This window comes from Ranitomeya variabilis, chromosome 3, assembly GCF_051348905.1.
Source record: "Ranitomeya variabilis isolate aRanVar5 chromosome 3, aRanVar5.hap1, whole genome shotgun sequence".
NCBI classification, from domain to species: domain Eukaryota; kingdom Metazoa; phylum Chordata; class Amphibia; order Anura; family Dendrobatidae; genus Ranitomeya; species Ranitomeya variabilis.
In genome coordinates this window covers 424776651-424800750 of record NC_135234.1, presented here as the reverse complement: position 1 = coordinate 424800750, position 24100 = coordinate 424776651, and the positions used below count along the sequence as shown (strand labels likewise).

Sequence of the window (24100 nt, the reverse complement as noted above, 5' to 3'; positions counted from 1 at the left end):
TATTGCCACACTGTTTTACCCTCTCCCTGTGTTGTCTGAGTAGTGTTCTGCCCATGGGGAGAGAGAGCGGGCATTCAGTGGTATGAGCCCTGGTCCATGCGGTCTTGCAAAAGACAGCCGGGCCAGCGGATGAGAGCACCCACTGATCCCAGTATTTCTACATCAATGTTACAGACGCTTGTACACTGGGGCTTTGCCAAAGCTTCTGCAATGATTGGCATGTTGTTAACGCACCAACAGCAGCTGAAACCATCAATGAAAACCACACTGTAATCTCGCCAACACAACACGTGCCAGTGTGGTAATTTGCATCATTATGTTGTCTAGAAGTTCCTCCATAAACTGTGCTGTCATTTAACAGTTTCCAACTAATCTTATCTACAATTAGAGAGACACCATTTTTTACAACAACAAAAAAAGAGCACTTAGGAAACAGACATTTGTATCATGATATGATGGCCGATTGGTGAACTTTTACAGATCGGCACTTATTTGAATGCCTGTTTACAGTGGCAGATTGTTGCAAATTATGCACACCGAGTGATCTACACTAGATCGCTCAGGGCACATAGGCTGCCACTGTTGGTCCCGTTTACACAGTACGATACCCCACCGAGAATGATTATCTTTTATGCAAATTGTGAAACGGGCATTTTTAACAATGTCCCTGTTGGCTGAGTGCTCACTATATCAGTACGCTTAGTCAAATATATACATTGGTAGTGATTCCTGGTATACACTTTAACCTTACCATAGGCCGCCATTGACCAAAACTGTGTACCTCTGGTCTTTGTCCAGCCGGTACGCATCTGCTCACCTAGCCTTAGACCTATTGCTAACCCATAAGATCCTAGGTCTCATTTTAATTAATTTGGCACCAATGTTTTTTTAACCCTGCATTCAATATTAAACACATACCTGAATTTCTCGTTACATTCTAGATGTTTTATTTGTAATATTTACCATTCAATATGCAGAACTGTAACCAGTAAAGTAGCATAACAACCTATAAAAGGCATGGGAAAGCAAACATGTGCTCACATATACAAAAAAAACGGACAGCACAATAAATCTGCGTCCTAAATTCAGACCTTAACGTTAGAGAGGTCAGGCCAAGTTCTCCTTCAGATAACCAAAGTGTGACATCCATACCACATGTACAACAGCAACTTCCTATCCAACGTACACACATAGTCAGGTCAAGAGGTTAAACCATGACAGATCATGTCTCTCAGGACCTAAAAGCATGGCGGAATTTGCTTTACTAACAAACAATATGGAAATGAGACAAGAGATTCCTCTTTATCCGCCACCATTCACACCAAGGCGGACTTTTCCCAAGACTATGGATGTACCGTGATTACCAGGGTAATGGAATACCAGCTACTATGGGACCAGGCAATTAAGAGGGATAATCTTCACTCATACAGGGGATGTGAAAAGTCTATACACCCCTGTTAAAATGCCAGATTTTTGTCATTTAAAAAAAAAAACTACCAAGAAGAATCATTTCACAACCCTTTCCACCTATAATGTCACCCATAATCTGTACAAAGTCATTTTAAAAGGGAAAATAAAAACAACAAAATAATTGAGGATGTGGTTATGTTGAAAATTAGCTAATCACATGTAAACGCGTGTTAAATAGCAGTCAGTACACATCATTTACAGTGATTCTGATTAACCCCGCCATTGGGACATAACGGTGTGCATTATTTCTGCACAGTGGCGGCACTATGCTAATTATTCCACTATCATAGCACTGTGTGAATTATCCCTGTACTGTGACATCTTTATGCACCTTATCCATGCTGTAACTTCACTGTGGGCAATATTTCACTGTTGGGACATGACTGTGTGCATTAACCCGGTACAATGAAAAAAAAAGACAATAGAATTATAAACTCTCAATGTTCTGAAATTGCTGTTGAAGGTGGTTATGGTGGAATAAGACCCCTTCCACATTTGCCCTGGGGGCCCAAGGTTATTTGCTATGTCCCAAGATGTGAAACTCCTCATTTTTTTAAAAGAATTTTTCAATTTTTAGCATTTAAACATTAGATGCCTGTTCCCAACTTCAGCTAATTTTACTGGGATGTACTGATATTTGAAAGGAGGTGCTGACAAACTACTTTTGTGATATATGTCTGATTTGGAAGGGTGTTGAGGCTCCCATAATTCCGGAGTATCGGATCTCTGCGTCTGGTGAAGTGGCTGCGCACGGATAATCTATAACTGGGATAGTTTGTGAGGTTCTTTGTTACAGTGACAGAGGTCTGCCTTGATATAACACCACAAAAGGTCTTAGAAAGCAACATGTTCAACTTGCAAGCTATGTACCCTCTCCCAGTGTGGGGGAGGGTAACCTTTTAAAACAAATTCAGTCTGGCTTGTATTATCTCATCAAAGAAACATTCAGACATTTCCTTAGAATATGCTTAATTCATCCAACTCTTCCAGAGGTGGAAGTTTCTCATCCGTAAAGTAACTGGCGTTTATGGTCTTATATTCCAATGGATTGTGTAATAGCAGATAAGTGATATCAAAAAAATGCATTTGCTTTTCAGATCTCTTAATTTGTGATTTACAAAAAATTATTTGCATTTTCATAGACTCTTATGAGACAGATGATCATGACAGGCTAACATCCAAGTAGAGTTTCCATGCACCACAAACAGCAAACGTCCGCACCTTTCTGGAATGATCAGTAGCATCAGTAATCTCTTATTGGGGAACAAGTCAAAGTCCAAGGTTCAAAAAAGGTAAAGGTACATACTGAAACATTAGTAAGTTTAACGACATTAAAAAAATTAAAAATGATAAAATGTATTTATCACATTTCACGTAGCATTGCAAAAATAAAACCCCCTACTACGCAGTATAGTGTGAGAACATTCAAGGACGTAATTTGGAGTAAAATGGCAACAAAAAGACGGGAATCTTCAAGATGTGTTTAAGGATACCAAATCACCAGGATAAGAATTTCACATTTAAAGAAGAACTCCAATCTCCGATGTTTATGACATGTCCTGAATGTAGGACTCTGTCTTGTGCCGCTGTGTATGCAGGTGGCAAAGTATACATGACCACTTCTTAATTCACAGATGGAGCCTCATTCTTGAGATAAGTGCTGGTCCCAATAGTAGGATGGTATTTTTTAACTTTCTGTGGACATGTCAGAAAAGATGCAGATAGAAATAGCCCTTTAAATCTTGGAGATACATTGCAGAAATGGAAAGAATGTGATTTTTTTTTTTTTTTTTTTTTTTTGGGGGGGGGAGATATTTTAGGTACAGTGGGGTAAAGAAAAAAATATTTAGTCAGCCACCAGTTGTGCAAGTTCTCCCACTTAAAAAGATGAGAGAGAGGCCTGTAATTGACATAGGTAGACCACAACTACGAGAGTCAAAATGAGAAAACAAATCCAGAAAATCACCTCGTCTGATCTGGCAAGATTTATTTTGCAAATTAAGGTGGAAAACAAGTATTTGGTCACCTAAAAACATGCAATATTTCTGGCTCTCACAGACCTGTAACTTCTTCTTTAAGAGTCTCCTCTTTCCTCCACTCATTACCTGTAGTAATGGCACCTGTTTGAACTTGTTATCAGTATAAAAAGACACCTGTGCACACCCTCAAACAGTCTGACTCCAAACTCCACTATGGTGAAGACCAAAGAGCTGTCGAAGGACACCAGAAACAAAATTGTAGCCCTGCACCAGGCTGGGAAGACTGAATCTGCAATAGGCAAGCAAAGAAGAACATGGGAAAGAGTGCTATCCCGTCAAAACGATGGATAGGACTCATCCGAGTTATACAGACATCTGAACAAGCCCTAGGTCTAAGCATAAGGTGAATTTCATCTGCTGAACAAAGATTTCTTATACAGTCCTCAAATTTGCCTTCAATGCTGAGAAATACAGGCAGATACATATCCAACATCCAATACCATCAGGCAGGAGTCTGATTGGCTACAAAGTTATTTTTTAGCAGGACAACAGCCCCAAACATACAGCCAATGTCATAAAGAACTATCTTCAGCGTAAAGAAGGACAAGGAGTCCTAGAAGTGATGATATGTCCCCACAGATCTCATTATAGAGTTTATTCTGGGATTACATAAAACAAAAAGGTTTGAGCAAGTCTAAAAACACAGAAGATCTGTGGTTAGTTCTCCGAAATGTTTAATGCAAGCTCTTTGACGAGTTTCTACCAAAACTGCATTTAAGTGTACCTAGAAGTATTGATGCTCTTTTGAAGACAAAAGGTAGTAACACTAAATATTGATGTGATTTTGATTTCTCCCATGTTCATTCGCTTTGTATTTTGTGAATTGATAAACTATTAACGTTTATATTTCTGAAAGCTTCTTAGTGTGCAGCATTTCTTCCACACCTGCCTAAAATTTTGGCACAATACTGTATACTATTCAGTTTTATTTGGAAGTCGATACATTTCTACTCCACATTTGTACTAACATATGAAAACACTAGAGATGTGGGTTTAACTGTCTAAAAAACACATAATAAACTAACACATTTGGAAATTCATTAGTACCCATTCATTAGTGCTGCTCATCTGGAGCAATGATGGGCAGCAGCCAATATCTGCCACAGGAAGAACTGCATTGAATATAAAGAACAAGAACAAGATGAGCGATAGCAGATTTATAGTTCTATCTGGAAATGTCAAACAGATCAGTGACTTGAGTAAGAATTGTTATTTCTATTTTGCAAAACTGATGGCGCACCCATTCAAATGTTAAAGATAACCTGAGTGCTTACCCAAGTTTTCACGGGATCTTCATAAATGAAAACAGAGGTCCTAGATTTCGTAATGCACAATCATGATTTTATGACACATAATACAAAAAGACATTGTAGGTCACATACTGCCCCTTACATAAAACTATAAGGGGACAGATAAATCGATATTCTCATGAACGGGGAGATCAGATATCTCTGTAAAAAAAAAAAAAAAAAAAGCTGGAGCCAAAGACAAGATCAGATTTCGTCCCATGCTATCTGGAAAAACTTTCATAAAGACTAATATGCATGCTCCATTAAACTTCCCTATTAATAAACATGTCTCATTATCTCAGCATTTTGGGTGCCCTTTTCAAGAAGTGCAGAGCAGTGTGACGATAATTTGATCCCAATTTATGGCAATGTTCGTTCTTTTTTTTTTTATTACACAGTAAGAAGTCACTTAGACATCAATAGAAACAGAAAACGGATCCGTTAAATCCTTTCCTTTGTCATCACTACAAGTAGCACACTACCGTGGAGATTTAGCAAGCCATGCCCCAAAGAGCTATCATATAAGAAGGGTTTTAGATACTTTTCAAGCTTTATTCAACCAACAAGCGGACTTCTATGATAATCTGACGTAGCTGAATACTGTCTAGTCTTAAAGGGACTGTCACCTCAATTTGGCAGGATATTAAAATGAGTTGGTGCATAAGAGTATGCGTGCGCCTGCAGTCTTCGGTGGCGCACGCGCAGTATGATTTGCCCTAGTGCGGGCAAAGCCAAAAACATTACTGCGCATGCGCCCGCGTACTATGTCCCGAAACACAGTGAAATACTTCCGGAACATAGTGCGCGGGCGCATGCGCAGTAATGCTTTTCGGCTTTGCCTGCAGTAGGGCAAAGCATACTGCGCGTGCGCCACCGAAGACTGCAGGCGCACGCGCCAACTATGGAGCATAAGTACTCTTATGCACTATTATATATCCAATTACAAGGATACGCCGCCCATCTGACCGGTAACAACTCATTTTAATATCCTGCCAAATTGAGGTGGCAGAGTCCCTTTAAAGGGATTCTGGAAGCAGAATTAACCCTCCCACCTCATCTATATGGGCATCTAGGTCATAGAAAGTTGACTAAAATGTTATTGATATCTGCGATCCAATGTCTTATTCCCAGAATTCCATGGTTTTTAGCATATGGCTATTGAAGTAGAATTGCTCAATTCTTCTCCCCCCTTCCGTCCTTCCTTCTTTGGCAATGACCTGCCCTGTCCTGTTATTGCCCATGCTTAATTGTTGTTATAAGAAGTGAACTCTTCAGTGTTGAGTTTACTCATCATTACTGATATTGAGTCAAACTATGCAATATTGCTTGCTTATATTTAGAATTTTATGTCATTCTGTAATTTTATGTAAAAAATGTAATAAAAATCCAGTTCTAAAAAAAGATCTATGGGCAGGACATAGATCTCCCCAAGAATCTGCCTCCAGAGCTTATTTTAAATGAAAGGGGGAGTTACCAGTGTGAGACATGTGAATAAGGATAGCAAAGTGTAAGCTATTACATGTCTCACACTGGTAACTCCTCCTTTCATATAAAACAAGCTCTGGAGGCAAATCATCAGGCAGATCTGTGTCCTGCCCATAGATCTTAACAATTAATTTACATATTAAGAAAAAAAGTGTAGTACAGTAGTAGGTTGATCCCACTGACATATTCCCTTTAAGGCCTATTTACACTGATGATCATTCAGATGCGAACAGTAACAACCCATTATTCATGATAATTGCGCCATGTGAACGGGTTGAGCAACTAAATATAGTATTATAAATGGTAGATGGAGGCTTCTAACAAATATTGCTTTGGGTCCCAAATGCTTTCTGGTTCACCTGTTGAAACAATATCTGCAAGAAAAAGCACAAAAAAAAAACTTGCTAATAATCACACTAGATGGCTGAAATTAGAAAAAAAAAATCTGACCTCCTTCCAAATGTCAAGTAAACACTCCAAGACCCTACATTTGCCACGCATATCTGAGGGCACCAATCATGGTAGATAGATAAATGAATATCATATCCCATTATTAACAATCCTGCCCACCAGACATGACTTTTCAATTTTGTACTGCAGTTCAGTGCCATGTGCAGAACAAGAAGTCATCCATGGGACAAATACTAAGGCCCCTTTCCCATCGTTTTTTCACCATCAGACTGAAGCCGCCGGATCCGATTTTTTTCTCATAGACTTGTATTAGCGACGGATGGCCTCACGTTTCATCCATCGTTCGCCGGATCCGTCAAAAATTGTTTGTCCAGTGGCCGGAGACAACAGACAAAGTAACGTTTTTTGTGTACGTCAAAAAAATGGACAGTGACGGATCCGTCGCCATCCGTCGTTTGCTAGAATGGAAGCCTATGAGCGGGATCCGTCAAATGACAGAATCCAGCGATGGATTCCGGTTTTTTTAACAGAGCATGCTCTGATCCAATTAGCCAGATCCGCTAGTTGGATCCTTCCACAAACGGGTCCGTCGCATCAGTTTTTCACAATCTGCGACGGATCCATGGATCCATCGATCCAACGGATTGTGACTGACGGCAAAAAACTGATGTGTGAAAGGGGCCTGAGAGATCACCAAGTACCACGATAAGTGCCATGGTGTCAGCTGCCTCATACAAGGGTATTATACTATACCAAGCACAGAGTACGACTCAGCCCAGGTACAAAATCCAAGATACCAGGTATGAGGAGGCACCTTGGTGAGATACTCAGCACCAAGTAAGAAATTGGTTTTCTACCAAGTATCAGGCGCTGCCAGATCCAAGTCTATAAACTAGATACCTAGTGTAGGTAAAGTAGAGCATGTGCTCATGGAGAAAGCCCGAGTGCCCGCTGCCAGATCCAAGTCTGTAGACTAGATACCTGATGTAGGTAAAGTAGAGCATGTGCCCAAGGAGCCAGCCTGAGTGCCCGCTGCCAGATCCAAGTGTGTAGACTGGATACCTGATATAGGTAAAGTAGAGCATGTGCCCATGGAGCCAGCCTGAGTGCCCGCTGCCAGATCCAAGTCTGTAGACTAGATACCTGATGTAGGTAAAGTAGAGCGTGTGCCCATGGAGCCAGCCTGAGTGCCCGCTGCCAGATCCAAGTCTATAGACTGGATACCTGATATAGGTAAAGTAGAGCATGTGCCCATGGAGCCAGCCTGAGTGCCCGCTGCCAGATCTAAGTCTGTAGGCTAGATACCTGATGTAGGTAAAGTAGAGCATGTGCCCATGGAGCCAGCCTGAGTGCCTGCTGCCAGATCCAAGTCTATAGACTGGATACCTGATGTAGGTAAAGTAGAGCATGTGCCCATGGAGCCAGCCTGAGTGCCCGCTGCCAGATCCAAGTCTGTAGACTAGATACCTGATGTAGGTAAAGTAGAGCATGTGCCCATGGAGCCAGCCTGAGTGCCCGCTGCCAGATCCAAGTCTGTAGACTAGATACCTGATATAGGTAAAGTAGAGCGTGTGCCCATGGAGCCAGCCTGAGGGCCCGCTGCCAGATCCAAGTCTGTAGACTGGATACCTGATATAGGTAAAGTAGAGCGTGTGCCCATGGAGCCAGCCTGAGTGCCCGCTGCCAGATCCAAGTCTGTAGACTAGATACCTGATGTAGGTAAAGTAGAGCGTGTGCCCATGGAGCCAGCCTGAGTGCCCGCTGCCAGATCCAAGTCTATAGACTGGATACCTGATATAGGTAAAGTAGAGCGTGTGCCCATGGAGCCAGCCTGAGTGCCCGCTGCCAGATCTAAGTCTGTAGGCTAGATACCTGATGTAGGTAAAGTAGAGCATGTGCCCATGGAGCCAGCCTGAGTGCCTGCTGCCAGATCCAAGTCTATAGACTGGATACCTGATGTAGGTAAAGTAGAGCATGTGCCCATGGAGCCAGCCTGAGTGCCCGCTGCCAGATCCAAGTCTGTAGACTAGATACCTGATGTAGGTAAAGTAGAGCATGTGCCCATGGAGCCAGCCTGAGTGCCCGCTGCCAGATCCAAGTCTGTAGACTAGATACCTGATATAGGTAAAGTAGAGCGTGTGCCCATGGAGCCAGCCTGAGGGCCCGCTGCCAGATCCAAGTCTGTAGACTGGATACCTGATATAGGTAAAGTAGAGCGTGTGCCCATGGAGCCAGCCTGAGTGCCCGCTGCCAGATCCAAGTCTGTAGACTAGATACCTGATGTAGGTAAAGTAGAGCGTGTGCCCATGGAGCCAGCCTGAGTGCCCGCTGCCAGATCCAAGTCTATAGACTGGATACCTGATATAGGTAAAGTAGAGCGTGTGCCCATGGAGCCAGCCTGAGTGCCCGCTGCCAGATCCAAGTCTGTAGACTAGATACCTGATGTAGGTAAAGTAGAGCGTGTGCCCATGGAGCCAGCCTGAGTGCCCGCTGCCAGATCCAAGTCTATAGACTGGATACCTGATATAGGTAAAGTAGAGCGTGTGCCCATGGAGCCAGCCTGAGGGCCCGCTGCCAGATCCAAGTCTGTAGACTAGATACCTGATGTAGGTAAAGTAGAGCGTGTGCCCATGGAGCCAGCCTGAGTGCCCGCTGCCAGATCCAAGTCTATAGACTGGATACCTGATATAGGTAAAGTAGAGCGTGTGCCCATGGAGCCAGCCTGAGTGCCCGCTGCCAGATCCAAGTCTGTAGACTAGATACCTGATGTAGGTAAAGTAGAGCGTGTGCCCATGGAGCCAGCCTGAGTGCCCGCTGCCAGATCCAAGTCTATAGACTGGATACCTGATATAGGTAAAGTAGAGCGTGTGCCCATGGAGCCAGCCTGAGGGCCCGCTGCCAGATCCAAGTCTGTAGACTAGATACCTGATGTAGGTAAAGTAGAGCGTGTGCCCATGGAGCCAGCCTGAGTGCCCGCTGCCAGATCCAAGTCTATAGACTGGATACCTGATATAGGTAAAGTAGAGCGTGTGCCCATGGAGCCAGCCTGAGGGCCCGCTGCCAGATCCAAGTCTACAGACTGGATACCTGATATAGGTAAAGTAGAGCGTGTGCCCATGGAGCCAGCCTGAGTGCCCGCTGCCAGATCCAAGTCTATAGACTGGATACCTGATATAGGTAAAGTAGAGCGTGTGCCCATGGAGCCAGCCTGAGTGCCCGTTGCCAGATCCAAGTCTATAGACTGGATACCTGATATAGGTAAAGTAGAGCGTGTGCCCATGGAGCCAGCCTGAGTGCCCGCTGCCAGATCCAAGTCTATAGACTGGATACCTGATATAGGTAAAGTAGAGCATGTGCCCATGGAGCCAGCCTGAGTGCCCGCTGCCAGATCCAAGTCTGTAGACTAGATACCTGATGTAGGTAAAGTAGAGCGTGTGCCCATGGAGCCAGCCTGAGTGCCCGCTGCCAGATCCAAGTCTATAGACTGGATACCTGATATAGGTAAAGTAGAGCGTGTGCCCATGGAGCCAGCCTGAGTGCCCGCTGCCAGATCCAAGTCTATAGACTGGATACCTGATATAGGTAAAGTAGAGCATGTGCCCATGGAGCCAGCCTGAGTGCCCGCTGCCAGATCCAAGTCTGTAGACTAGATACCTGATGTAGGTAAAGTAGAGCGTGTGCCCATGGAGCCAGCCTGAGTGCCCGCTGCCAGATCCAAGTCTATAGACTAGATACCTGATGTAGGTAAAGTAGAGCGTGTGCCCATGGAGCCAGCCTGAGTGCCCGCTGCCAGATCCAAGTCTATAGACTGGATACCTGATATAGGTAAAGTAGAGCGTGTGCCCATGGAGCCAGCCTGAGTGCCCGCTGCCAGATCCAAGTCTATAGACTGGATACCTGATGTAGGTAAAGTAGAGCGTGTGCCCATGGAGCCAGCCTGAGTGCCCGCTGCCAGATCCAAGTCTGTAGACTAGATACCTGATGTAGGTAAAGTAGAGCGTGTGCCCATGGAGCCAGCCTGAGTGCCCGCTGCCAGATCCAAGTCTGTAGACTAGATACCTGATGTAGGTAAAGTAGAGCGTGTGCCCATGGAGCCAGCCTGAGTGCCCGCTGCCAGATCCAAGTCTATAGACTGGATACCTGATATAGGTAAAGTAGAGCGTGTGCCCATGGAGCCAGCCTGAGTGCCCGCTGCCAGATCCAAGTCTATAGACTGGATACCTGATATAGGTAAAGTAGAGCATGTGCCCATGGAGCCAGCCTGAGTGCCCGCTGCCAGATCCAAGTCTGTAGACTAGATACCTGATGTAGGTAAAGTAGAGCGTGTGCCCATGGAGCCAGCCTGAGTGCCCGCTGCCAGATCCAAGTCTATAGACTAGATACCTGATGTAGGTAAAGTAGAGCGTGTGCCCATGGAGCCAGCCTGAGTGCCCGCTGCCAGATCCAAGTCTATAGACTGGATACCTGATATAGGTAAAGTAGAGCATGTGCCCATGGAGCCAGCCTGAGTGCCCGCTGCCAGATCCAAGTCTGTAGACTAGATACCTGATGTAGGTAAAGTAGAGCGTGTGCCCATGGAGCCAGCCTGAGTGCCCGCTGCCAGATCCAAGTCTATAGACTAGATACCTGATGTAGGTAAAGTAGAGCGTGTGCCCATGGAGCCAGCCTGAGTGCCCGCTGCCAGATCCAAGTCTATAGACTGGATACCTGATATAGGTAAAGTAGAGCGTGTGCCCATGGAGCCAGCCTGAGTGCCCGCTGCCAGATCCAAGTCTATAGACTGGATACCTGATGTAGGTAAAGTAGAGCGTGTGCCCATGGAGCCAGCCTGAGTGCCCGCTGCCAGATCCAAGTCTGTAGACTAGATACCTGATGTAGGTAAAGTAGAGCGTGTGCCCATGGAGCCAGCCTGAGTGCCCGCTGCCAGATCCAAGTCTGTAGACTAGATACCTGATGTAGGTAAAGCAGAGCGTGTGCCCATGGAGCCAGCCTGAGTGCCCGCTGCCAGATCCAAGTCTATAGACTAGATACCTGATGTAGGTAAAGTAGAGCGTGTGCCCATGGAGAAAGCCCGAGTGCCCGCTGCCAGATCCAAGTCTGTAGACTAGATACCTGATGTAGGTAAAGTAGAGCGTGTGCCCATGGAGCCAGCCTGAGTGCCCGCTGCCAGATGTTAGTAAAGAAGCAGTCCATGCGCCAGACTGCACAGGATGAGATGCATAATACTTATGTGTGGGCTCCTGAGCAGAGCACCGGTGCAGGCGGCCATGAGAGCGGAGCACTGACCCAGCTGGCATAGACACACCAAAATAAACCCCTGCAATTAAAATGCACCTCCCCACATAATAACTGTGCCCAATGCTATACCGGAGGGCACATTACCAGCCCCGCTGCCCCCGTGCCACACTGCCTCCGGGACAGCAGTAGCACCGGGAGATCCCAGGACATCAGCAGAGGCGGCCATATCTCCTAATGAGTGTCTGGAAGTGTTCGGAGATGTCACTCACCTGTATCCGGTCCCGGGCAGGCAGCCCCTGTCAGCTCCGGTCCCCCCCACCCCCCGACATCATGCCGTATCTCCGCAGTTCTCTGTGTCTATGTGAACTAGCGGCGCGCACACAGTCCGGAGCTGCCGGGCACGGGGGCGAGAGATGTCAGCGGCGCGCTCATTGGCCAGTGGGGAGAGGGGCTGCAGTGAGATCCAACCTGTGATTGGCAGAGTGGCCGATGGGCGGGGCCCGGAGTAGTGAGCGGTGAGCAGTGCTGGGGGTCTCTTCATTGAGACGGTGACGTGCGGCATCCTCATCTGAGGCGTCATTGTGTGATGTATGCGGCCGTGTGCCAGCTGCTGCCCACAGCTCCAGGGAGGGGATTCTAGCAGCAGGGCACAGTGCCCCAGGTATCATATGCTTCATATAATGGTCCACCAAATTGTCTAAGTCATCAGGAGATGGATGGAAAATAACCAAGTATTCCGCACGTTCACACCTAGCTAGTAGCAGTGCTGTAGTTCGGGAATCCACACTGCAAGCACATGCGAATGATAAGATACCCTAATGCCAGCGCCTAAAGCTAGCACACGATAATGAGAACATACCCTAAGGTCAGCAAATGGGAATGAGAATATACCCTAAGGCTAGTGCACAAGAATGAGAACGTACCCTAAGGCTAACACACAGAATCAGATCATGCCCTAAGGCTAGGACACGAGAATGAGAACATATCCTAAGGTCAGCACACGATAATGAGAACATGCCCTAAGGCTAGCACACGAGAATGAGAACATGCCCTAAGGTCGGCAAACGGGAATGAGAACATACCCTAAGGCTAGCACACGAGAATGAGAACGTACCCTAAGGCTAGTGCACGAGAATGAGAACATAGCCTAAGGCTAGCGCACGAGAATGAGAACGTACCCTAAGGTCAGCAAATGGGAATGAGAACATTACCTTAAAGCTAGCACACGAGAATGAGAACGTACCCTAAGGTCGGCACACGATAATGAGAACATACCCTAAGGTCAGCAAACAGGAATGAGAACATAGCCTAAGGCTAGCACACGAGAATGAGAACATAGCCTAAGGCTAGCGCACGAGAATGAGAACGTACCCTAAGGCTAGTGCACGAGAATGAGAACATAGCCTAAGGCTAGCGCACGAGAATTAGATCATGCCCTAAGGCTAGCACACGAGAATGAGAACATACCCTAAGGCTAGCGCACGAGAATGAGAACGTACCCTAAGGCTAACACACGAGAATCAGATCATGCCCTAAGGCTAGGACACGAGAATGAGAACATATCCTCAGGTCAGCACACGATAATGAGAACATACCCTATGGCTAGCACATGAGAATGAGAACGTACCCTAAGGCTAGCACACGAGAATGAGAACATACCCTAAGGCTAGCACACGAAAATGAGAACATACCCTAAGGTAAGCAAAAGAGAATGAGAACATACCCTAAGGCTAGCACACGAGAATGAGAACATACCCTAAGGCTAGCACACGAGAATGAGAACATACCCTAAGGCTAGCACACGAAAATGAGAACATACCCTAAGGTAAGCAAAAGAGAATGAGAACATACCCTTAGGCTAGCACACAAGAATGAGAACATACCCTAAGGCTAGCACACAAGACTGAGAACATATCCTAAGGTCAGCACATGAGAATGAGAACATACCCTAAGGCTAGCACATGAGAATGAGAACATACCCTAAGGCTAGCACACGAGAATGAGAACATACTCTAAGGTCAGCCAACAAGAATGAGAACATACACTAAGCTAGCACCCGAGAATGAGAACATACCCTAAGGCTAGCACACGAGAATGAGAACATTCCCTAAGGCTAGCACACGAGAATGAGAACATACCCTAAGGCTAGCACATGAGAATGAGAACATACCCTAAGGCTAGCACACAAGAATGAGAGCATATCCTAAGGTCAGCACATGAGAATGAGAACATACCCTTAGGCTGCACACGAAAATGAGAACATACACTAAGGTAAACGCATGAGAATGAGAACATACCCTAAGGTCGGCACACGAGAATGAGAACATACTGTAAGGTCAGCACACGAGAATGAGAACATACTGTGAGGCTAGCACATGAGAATGAGAACATACCCTAAGGCTAACACATGAGAATTAGAACATACCCTAAGGCTAGCACACAAGAATGAGAACATACCCTAAGGCTAGCACACAAGAATGAGAACATATCCTAAGGTCAGCACACGAGAATGAGAACATACCCTAAGGCTAGCACACGAAAATGAGAACATACACTAAGGTAAACGCATGAGAATGAGAACATACCCTAAGGTAAGCGCACGTGAATGAGAACATACCCTAAGGTCGGTACACGAGAATGAGAACATACCGTAAGGCTAGCACATGAGAATGAGAACTTACCCTAAGGCTAACACATGAAAATGAGAACATACCCTAAGGCTTGCACACGAGAATGAGAACATACCCTAAGGTAAGCACACGAGAATGAGAACATACCCTAAGGTCGGCACATGAGAATGAGAACAACCCATAAGGCTAGCACATGAGAATGAGAACATACCCTAAGGCTAGCACATGAGAATGAGAAGGCTAGCATACGAGAATGAGAACATACCCTGAGGCTAGCACACGAGAATGAGAACATACCCTAAGGTTAGCACACGAGAATGAGAGTGTATCCTAAGGCTAGCACATGAGACTGAGAACATACCCTAAGGCTAGCACACGAGAATGAGAACATACCCTAAGGCTAGCACACGAGAATGAGAACATACCTTAAGGTCAGCACACGAGAATGAGAGTGTATCCTAAGGCTAGCACGAGAATGAGAACATACCCAAAAGGCTAGCACACGAGAATGAAAACATACCCTAAGGTAAGCACACGAGAATGATAGCATACCCTAAGGTCTGCACAAGAGAATGAGAGTGTATCCTAAGGCTAGCACACGAGAATAAGAACATACACTAAGGCTAGCACACGAGAATGAGAACATACCCTAAGGTCAGCACACGAGAATGAGAACATACCCTAAAGCTAGCACACGAAAATGAGAACATACACTAAGGTAAACGCATGAGAATGAGAACATACCCTAAGGTAAGCACACGTGAATGAGAACATACCCTAAGGTCGGTACATGAGAATGAGAACATACCGTAAGGTCGGCACACGAGAATGAGAACATACCGTAAGGCTAACACATGAAAATGAGAACATACCCTAAGGCTAGCACACGAGAATGAGAACATACCCTAAGGTAAGCACACGAGAATGAGAACATACCCTAAGATCGGCACATGAGAATGAGAACATACCATAAGGCTAGCACATGAGAATGAGAACATACCCTAAGGCTAGCACATGAGAATGAGAAGGCTAGCATACGAGAATGAGAACATACCCTGAGGCTAGCACACGAGAATGAGAACATACCCTAAGGTTAGCACACGAGAATGAGAGTGTATCCTAAGGCTAGCACATGAGACTGAGAACATACCCTAAGGCTAGCACACGAAAATGAGAACATACCCTAAGTCTAGCACACGAGAATGAGAACATACCCTAAGGCTAGCACACGAGAATGAGAACATACCTTAAGGTCAGCACACGAGAATGAGAGTGTATCCTAAGGCTAGCACGAGAATGAGAACATACCCTAAGGCTAGCACACGAGAATGAAAACATACCCTAAGGTAAGCACACGAGAATGATAGCATACCCTAAGGTCTGCACAAGAGAATGAGAGTGTATCCTAAGGCTAGCACACGAGAATAAGAACATACCCTAAGGCTAGCACACGAGAATGAGAACATACCCTAAGGTCAGCACACGAGAATGAGAGTGTATCCTATGGCTAGCACACGAGAATGAGAACATACACTAAGGCTAGCACAAGAGAATGAGAACATACCCTAAGTCTAGCACATGAAAATGAGAACATACCCTAAGGCTAGCACACGAGAATCAGAACATACCCTAAGGCTAGCACATGAGAATGAGAACATATCCTAAGGCTAGCACACGAGAATGAGAACATATCTTAAGGCTAGCACACAAAATGAGAACATACCCTAAGGCTAGCACACGAGAATGAGAACATACCCTAAGGCTAGCACACGAAAATGAGAACATACCCTAAGGATAGCACACAAGAATGAGAACATACCCTAAGGCTAGCACACAAAAATGAGAACATACCCTAAGGCTAGCACACGAGAATGAGAACATACCCTAAGGTCAGCACACGAGAATAAGAACATACCCTAAGGCTAGCATACCAGTAATGTGCTGCTGCAGTGCAGTTTTTTTGTGAGTATAAGACGTGACAAGGGCCCATTGTTCCACTGAAAAATCCCACACTATCTGTGTCAAACTGGACACTTGATCCGCCAGGGTACAAAGTGAATCCATGACTAGAGAAAAAAATTGCAAAAAAATCCCCTTTAAATGTGTGGTCAGCTATAATGTAATGTGCTGCTGCAGTGCAGTATAGTGCAACCACCACCAGGGGGTGCTGGTGAGGGAAGAGAGGTTGTACACACAGCGTAGCAACACTGAACAGCAGCACAGGTGCCACAGGTAACAAAAGAGTAGTCGGACAAGCCAAATCCAAAGCTGTCAGGAGCCGAAGTACCAAAGATAACAGCAAAACACATAGTCAGGGACAAGCAAGAAGTCAGAGCCTACCGGGAACGTGGTAATCAAAATGTGAGACATAAGACGAAGTCGGGGTACAAGCCAGAGTCGAAGCCAGTTGGGGAGAGTGGTATCAGAGGCACAAGGATCATTAATACAGGTTTACAGGTCAGGGGCTCAAACCAGGAAGCATGAACTATAGCTGACACTGGCCCGCAGGCTGCAGAGGACAGAAACAGCCCAGCCAGCTTCAAAAAGAGGCAGAGGGGATTAACTCCCGCATGACCAGTCCAGAGACAAGACAGCTGAAAACAAACTTAGGACTGGATCATGACAGTACCCCCTCTCAATGGGGGGCCACCAGACCCCCAGGCTTCCCTGGATAGTGAGCGTGAAAGGCCCGGACCAGCCGATCTGCATGGATAGAACGCACTGGCACCCACGACCAGTACTAAGGACCGTAACGTTTCCAATGGACCAAGTACTGCAGTGAATGGCGGAGCATACGAGAATGCACCACCCGTTCCACCTCATACTCGGTCTGGCCATCCACCACAACAGATGGCGGATGCAAGGGAGACTCACCTGAGGAAGGCACTGACGGCTTCAGAAACACCTTATGGAATACATTGGGGATCCGCAACAACGGAGGCAAGCGCAGACGAGAGGCCACAGAATTAATCACCTCTAAAATTTCATAAGGCCAATAAACTTGGCACCCAACTTAGCAGAGGGAATCCTCAATCTAATATTCTTAGTGGATAACCATACCTTATCCCCCAGCAGGTAAGCCGGCCCCACAGAACGTCGTTTATGGGCAGAAAATGTATACTTGCCCTAAGCCTCCCCAATGTTTCTCTGAACCTCCTCCAGACCTCCCCCAACTGCAGAAAGGCCGAATCAGCCCCTGGACACCCCAAATCCAGCTGGGAAAACTCACCAAAGTGAAGGTGAAACCCATAGTTGCAGAAGAACAGGGAAGTATCAGTAGACTGATTGACACAATTATTGAAAGCAAATTCCTCCATAGGTACCGCAGAGCACCAATCATCCTGTCTGGACGTAGCAAGACATCGCAATATCTGCTCCAAAGACTGATTAGTCTTTTCAGTCTGAACGTTGATCTCAGGATTGTAGGCCGATTAAAAGGACAGACTGATACCCAGCCTTTTACAAAAGGCCCTCCAGAATTTTGCCACAAATTGCATCCCTCTATCAGACACCACATTGACAGGCACACCATGCAATCGGACCACATTCTCCTGTCAAAGGTACAAAATGCACCTGCTTACTGAACCTATCAACAACTACCCAGATCACGATTTTGCCATTAGAGGGGGGAAGATCGGTGATAGAATCCATGGACAGGTGAGTCCACAGTCTATCTAGAATTGGCAGTGGCACCAATTCCCCAGCTGGCCGGTTACAGGAGGTTTTAGAGCGAGCACAAGTTTCACAGGAAGATACAAGCCCAATGACATCAGAAGCCAACGAAGGCCACCAAAACAGCCTAGTGATGGCTTTACGTGTGGCCGAGATTCCAGGATGCCCACTAAGAGCTGAGTCATGGAACACCCGAAGCACCCTTAACCGATACTGGACAGGTACAAAAGCTTATTATCGGGGACGAATGAAGGAGAAAGAGATTGGGTCTCACAAATCTCTCATTCCAATGCCTAGGACACCGCAGTCACCACCACCACACGCTGAAGGATGGAGGAAGGAGGTTCAGGAGGTGAAACTGGATCCAGGCTACGAGATAAAGCATCAGCCTTCACATTCTTGGACCCTGGCCTGAAAGTAATAGAAAACTGAAATCGGGAATAAAAAAGTGACCACTTTGCCTGTCTTGGGGCCAAACGTTTGGCAGATTCGATGTAAGACAGATTCTTGTGATCCGTAATGACAGTGATACGATGGGCAGCCCCCTCCAAAAAATGCCTCCATTCTTCAACCGCCAATTTAATGGCCAACAGATCACGGTTACCCACATCATAATTCCTCTCAGCAGAGGAAAATTTTCTCAAAAAGAAGGCACAAGGTCTTAAGTTAGTCGTGGTGAGCCCTTGGGACAACACAGCCCCCACTCCCACCTCCAAGGCGTCCACCTCTACGATAAATGGTTTCGACAAATCAGGTTGAACCAGTACAGAAGCAGTCATGAAACAGTTCTTCAAAGAAGAAAATGCCACCAAAGCTGGAACTGACCATTTTTTGAGATCAACCCCCTTACGAATTAAATCCGTGAGGGATTTGACCACCTGAGAAAACCCCTTAATGAATTTTCTATAATAATTGGCAAAACCCAGGAAACGCTGAAGACCCTTGAGATCTCTGGGTTGCACCCAATAAGACGAAGTCGGGGTACAAGCCAGAGTCGAAGCCAGTTGGGGAGCGTGGTATCAGAGATGGAAAACAAGGGGTGAAGTCCAGAGATCAGGTCGAGTCATACACGAGTACAGGCAGTTAGAGGCACAAGGATCACTGATACAGGTATACAGGTCAGGGGCTCAAGCCAGGAAGCATGAACTATAGCTGACACTGGCCCGCAGGCTGCAGATGACTGAAATAGCCCAGCCAGCTTCAAAACGAGGCAGAGCGGATTAACTCCCGCATGACCAGTCCAGAGACAAGACAGCTGAAAACAAACTCAGGACTGGATCATTACAATACCCTTAGGCCAGCACATTACAATGTGAACAAGTCCTAATGCCAGCTCATAAGAGCACATCCTAGGTCCCACACATGAGAGCGAGAAGACGTATAAGAACATCCAATTCTGTGTTTGATGTTCTTTAACAATAAGTAGTGGATACTAAGAAATACTAAGATGTTTCTTCCATGTCTCCCAAAAACTGGTACATAGTAGAGAATATGTTGCTTAATAAAGTTTCAACCCACAAGATCTATATTGCTCAAGCTATTAAACAATTGCATTTTTCGTTGTTGTTTGTTTTAATTCAGTGGCCAAATCAAAATCAAATAGAACATGCACAAGAATGTGAGGTAAAATAAATCCAGATCTTGTAGGATTCTTTCTTTGTATGTCTTCAGTGCATTTCAATCTACTTTTCAGATCTACGGATATTTTATCTGTAAATTCTTACTTATCTATTATTGCTATCATTCATTTTCGGAAACAAAAGAGGATATGAACAGCTTTTAGACAAAATTTCCAGACTATATAAATTAAAGAAATGTATTAAAAATCCAATAATTACAGTTTTAGTGTATGTGCAGATATGTCCCAGTGTTGTGGTCATGCCCGATGAGTGCATCCTCCATACAACTCAAATAGTCAAAGACACCCACTTCACAGTTCATAAAAAACACAGATATTTTATGTCCAGAACATCATGTCATTGTAGTGGGTGTGACTATATACCAGGACCTAATTACATCTATTAGGCCTGGATATTTGTGGATGAACTGTGAAGTGGGTGTCTTTGACTATTTGAGTTGTATGGAGGATGCACTGATCGGGCATGACCACAACACTGGGATTGTCCAAAAATTTGATCCGCAGAGAATAGATACACAAACCCTGGCCTACACCAATAAAATAAAGGGCTGTGGGCTATGTGGAAATATAGTTACGCAGTGGACTATTGCAATTAGAGGGGTTTTCATGGAAGGATTACCCCACATGGTCATGTGCATCCCATAGGTTTTAGTGTTGTCTGTTCTTTGCACCTTGCACTTTTGTTTGGTTTGGTTTATTACTCTGAGAGTGTTTTTATAAAAATTTAAATAAAGGTTATATCTTAATCCAAAACGCTAAATACCTAATATTTTTGGATTTCACCACTGGCTAAATTCAACAGGACACCAGGGATGCCAGCAAGTAGGATGAGATTTACAGGGCTCTGGTTTGGTGCCCTCAAGCTACCAACATGGCTGCTGTTTTGCTCAACTCTATATTCTTTATTATACAGGTGTGCCCTCCTAGAATTGCTCATGGAAGACAACTGTCCAGCTCTTATGAGGGTTGTTACCAGGCTTTCCAGCTCACACGGTGTCCTTTGAAAGACATGGCACTTTGTGCTTTACTTGGACATCCATTAGATTTAAATGAAAACTGTATAATTTTTTATATTCTCTTGCTGCTGCCAGGTCCCCCACAGTTAGATTTGATTGCTGAGGGGTCCTTGCTGCCACAGTTTTACATCTAACTGTGGCCTAGGGATGCTATGCGTTACAGCTCAGCCACCCTGTGGTATGCTGGACTGTTGGTTTTGTGAGTGACAGTCCAGTCATCCAATCTGACTCTGGGTTGTGCTGGGCTGTCAGCATTTTGATTGACAGCCCTGCTGTTCAATTTGGTTTAATTAAATCACTAAAAAATCCTAAATATATTCTGTGCCAAACACATATCTCAAACCACTTTGTAACACTCGACTCCCTATACAAGGGGAAGTGAACGAAATACGGCACAATTATCCCAAGTATAATAAAAAATACCATTTTTTATTACAAATTTCTTCACACATCCCTCCACGAAACGTGCGTCGGGGTGGAGGGACACAGCATCGAATCCACGCATTGAGTAAGTTATCAAGGAGAGATTTTTTGCGCATTCAATCTATTTCTGTATTTGAATTGTCAATGCATTAGCCATACTCGGGATCGGTAGATAGAGGCATATCCAGTGTGATGAGAAGTAAGGGTATTAATTACCAAGCTCGTTCACAGTTGCTCTGATGTATAGCCTATCTATAAGGCTATATAGATATATTATCAGTTTAGGGGCTGAAGGAATTGTTTGGATTTCTCCCTGATTTTGACCTTGTATAATGCTGTATAGCAAAAGGATATGTGATGTTATGTGAATTATGGATTCTTTAGCGATGTGTCCCTCACATCTGAGGTCTTAATCTGTATTTCATTACTGAATTTATTGTAAGAAATTTGTAATATAAATTGTATTTTTATTATACTTAGGATAATTGTGCCTTATTTCGTCCACTTCCCCTAGGGAGTCGAGTGTAACGAAGTGGTTTGAGATCAATCTGGTTTAGACTGCTGGCGTTGTCTCAGATGCCCCTGATCCTGAAATGATTTGCAGTGTATTTAACTGGCTTGCTTTGTGCAGCAGATTGTCAGTTGTAGATTTGCTATAGTTATGTATACATGCTTGCTCTGTGTCTGACTACTGATCTTGCTGATAACACTGGATTTTGTTGTGACTACTCTTTTGGATTATCCCTTCTGCTTTTGACACTCTCTGACTTCAGGTATCTGACCTCAGATTTGGCCTCTGACTATCCGTTTGTTGTACTCCCGGGTTTTGACATACCCTCCTGGCATTTGACCCCACACTGTTACCTGACCATGCCTTTGTCTCACCTCTCTGTACTACCAGCCTTCTGGTATGTGACCTCGGTCCTCCTGACTACCCTGTCTCACAGCTTGCCCATAAGTAGTGACTGAGCATCACAGCTGCCAATAGTTTATTGCAAAAATGGATTGTTTAAAGCTGCCGACCTCTTTATAAGGCCTTTCTGGGATTCTGATACTGATCCAACGTCAGAGCTGCAGGGAACTAACTCCAATCAATGCCACATATCACTGAATGATGGAGTCATGGTAATCTCATAACCTCGGCTTCATTAACAAGCAGAGCACTCTATATTTGACAGCAGCTTTCATCACTCCAAATCTCAGTGCTTAAAGGGTTATCCCAGTTGTGAAGAGGGATTACACATTTTCTGGTGAATCTCTTTACATGGCCTTTACCTTTGTTCTGGTGATTGGTGGGCATCCCATATGTTGGAACCCTACAGGTCGTTCAGTTATCACCTATACAACCTGAGTGTTAGCTTAAAGGGCTAGTCTGGAAGCCAATTGGAAGAGCTGTTGCTATTTTGTGGTGTTTAATATATACAGTATATACTGTAATATCACATAAAATAGCAACAGCTGCTCTTCCAAGTGGCACCCATTTTTTTTTCGTTACAAGCCGAAATGATGCAATTGCCAGATTTAACATTTGGTTTTGGGAATTTATAGAATTAGAGATTTTCCTCTTGCATTCTATAGACTGTGAATCAGGCAGAATTATTCTTCTTTCTCTGCCTTTAAGGAACAATTTCTGCTTTATGTTGTTATGCTTAGTGTTTCCACATCATATGTTTTTAATAAACATACTACCCCGACCCCCAGGAAGAAGCAACAGCGAAACGTGCGTTGGGGTCCGGAAGCACGGCTTGTCACTTGGCAGTGGAATCTTTGTGGGACTTACGTTGAGGTAATATGTGGAGGATCTGACTTTGTGCACTTTATATTTTGTGAGAGGTTGGAGAAATTACATAGCATTAGATTGATTAGGGGTGTCTTCTTGATAGGGGTAATTTGTGCCCTCAGCACCTGCTTTAAATTGTGGATATAATTTCCGGTCTTTTTGCTCTCCTTCCTCCCAATGCATATGCGGACAATGTGCTTGGCATAGTGATTTTACTATTAATATTTGAAGAAAGAAGATTGCAACATGTCATGTATTAGACTTATAAATTATATGCCTCTATATATCTTATAAGATATTTATCTGAAAAAAAAAAATTTCTATTTAAGTTCCACTTTGCCTGCTTGGCCTCCGGTTATGCTTGGTTTGAAGCACCATCTGATTTTAATGTCTTTGTTATTTGTATTTGAATAAAGAAATTGCTATATGTTTTACAAAAATTGTGTTTGGTAGCATTTCTTGATCCTTTGAAAGGGGTCGTTATGTTAGAATCATATATTTTAGCCTAAGTGCAGGATAGAAGCTGAGGCAGTGCAGACACAATTATCTAAATAGACAGATAACATTAGGCAGCGCCTGTTCATGGACATTTGCCCCATGATAGACTAGATAAATAGATTTTTGTGTGTGTGTGCGGAAAGAAAATTAAGAGAAATTCTATGCATTCTTGGTCATATAGGCTAATCTAGCCTCAGGGCATAGCACTTTCTGTGAAAGGAATCAGGCACGTATCTGCTTGCTGACCTCCTGCTCTGAACATGTACAAGTATGTCTCGCTTTCCACTACACAAATTATCTCGATAAGCATCAGATTGATTTTTGTATTCTATTCCTATTCCATTGAAAGATACTGAAAAAATAACATAGAACAATGGTAAATCGAAAGGGCAAAAACATAGATCTTCCCAAACTCCAGAGATAATTATTGGATAATTAATGGAGAAAAGGAAGACCTGGAACAAAAGGAAGAAAGCGATAAAATAGGTTAGGAGCAGAGATGAAAAGACA

General features: G+C 44.5%; 1 protein-coding gene across 2 annotated transcripts in view; it reads right to left on the bottom strand.

Annotated features, from left to right (window-relative positions):
• TPST1 (tyrosylprotein sulfotransferase 1) overlaps positions 1 to 24100 on the bottom strand; it is a 185768-nt gene that overhangs the window by 106134 nt on the left and 55534 nt on the right. Inside the window, exon 1 of one of the 2 annotated variants that reach the window (XM_077296383.1) lies at positions 12202 to 12351. The exons of the other annotated variant lie outside the window; for it this stretch is intronic. The gene's annotated coding sequence lies outside the window, so the exon portion shown is untranslated. Of the gene's footprint in view, positions 1 to 12201; positions 12352 to 24100 lie in introns of those variants that run through there. 2 annotated transcript variants of the gene reach the window in all.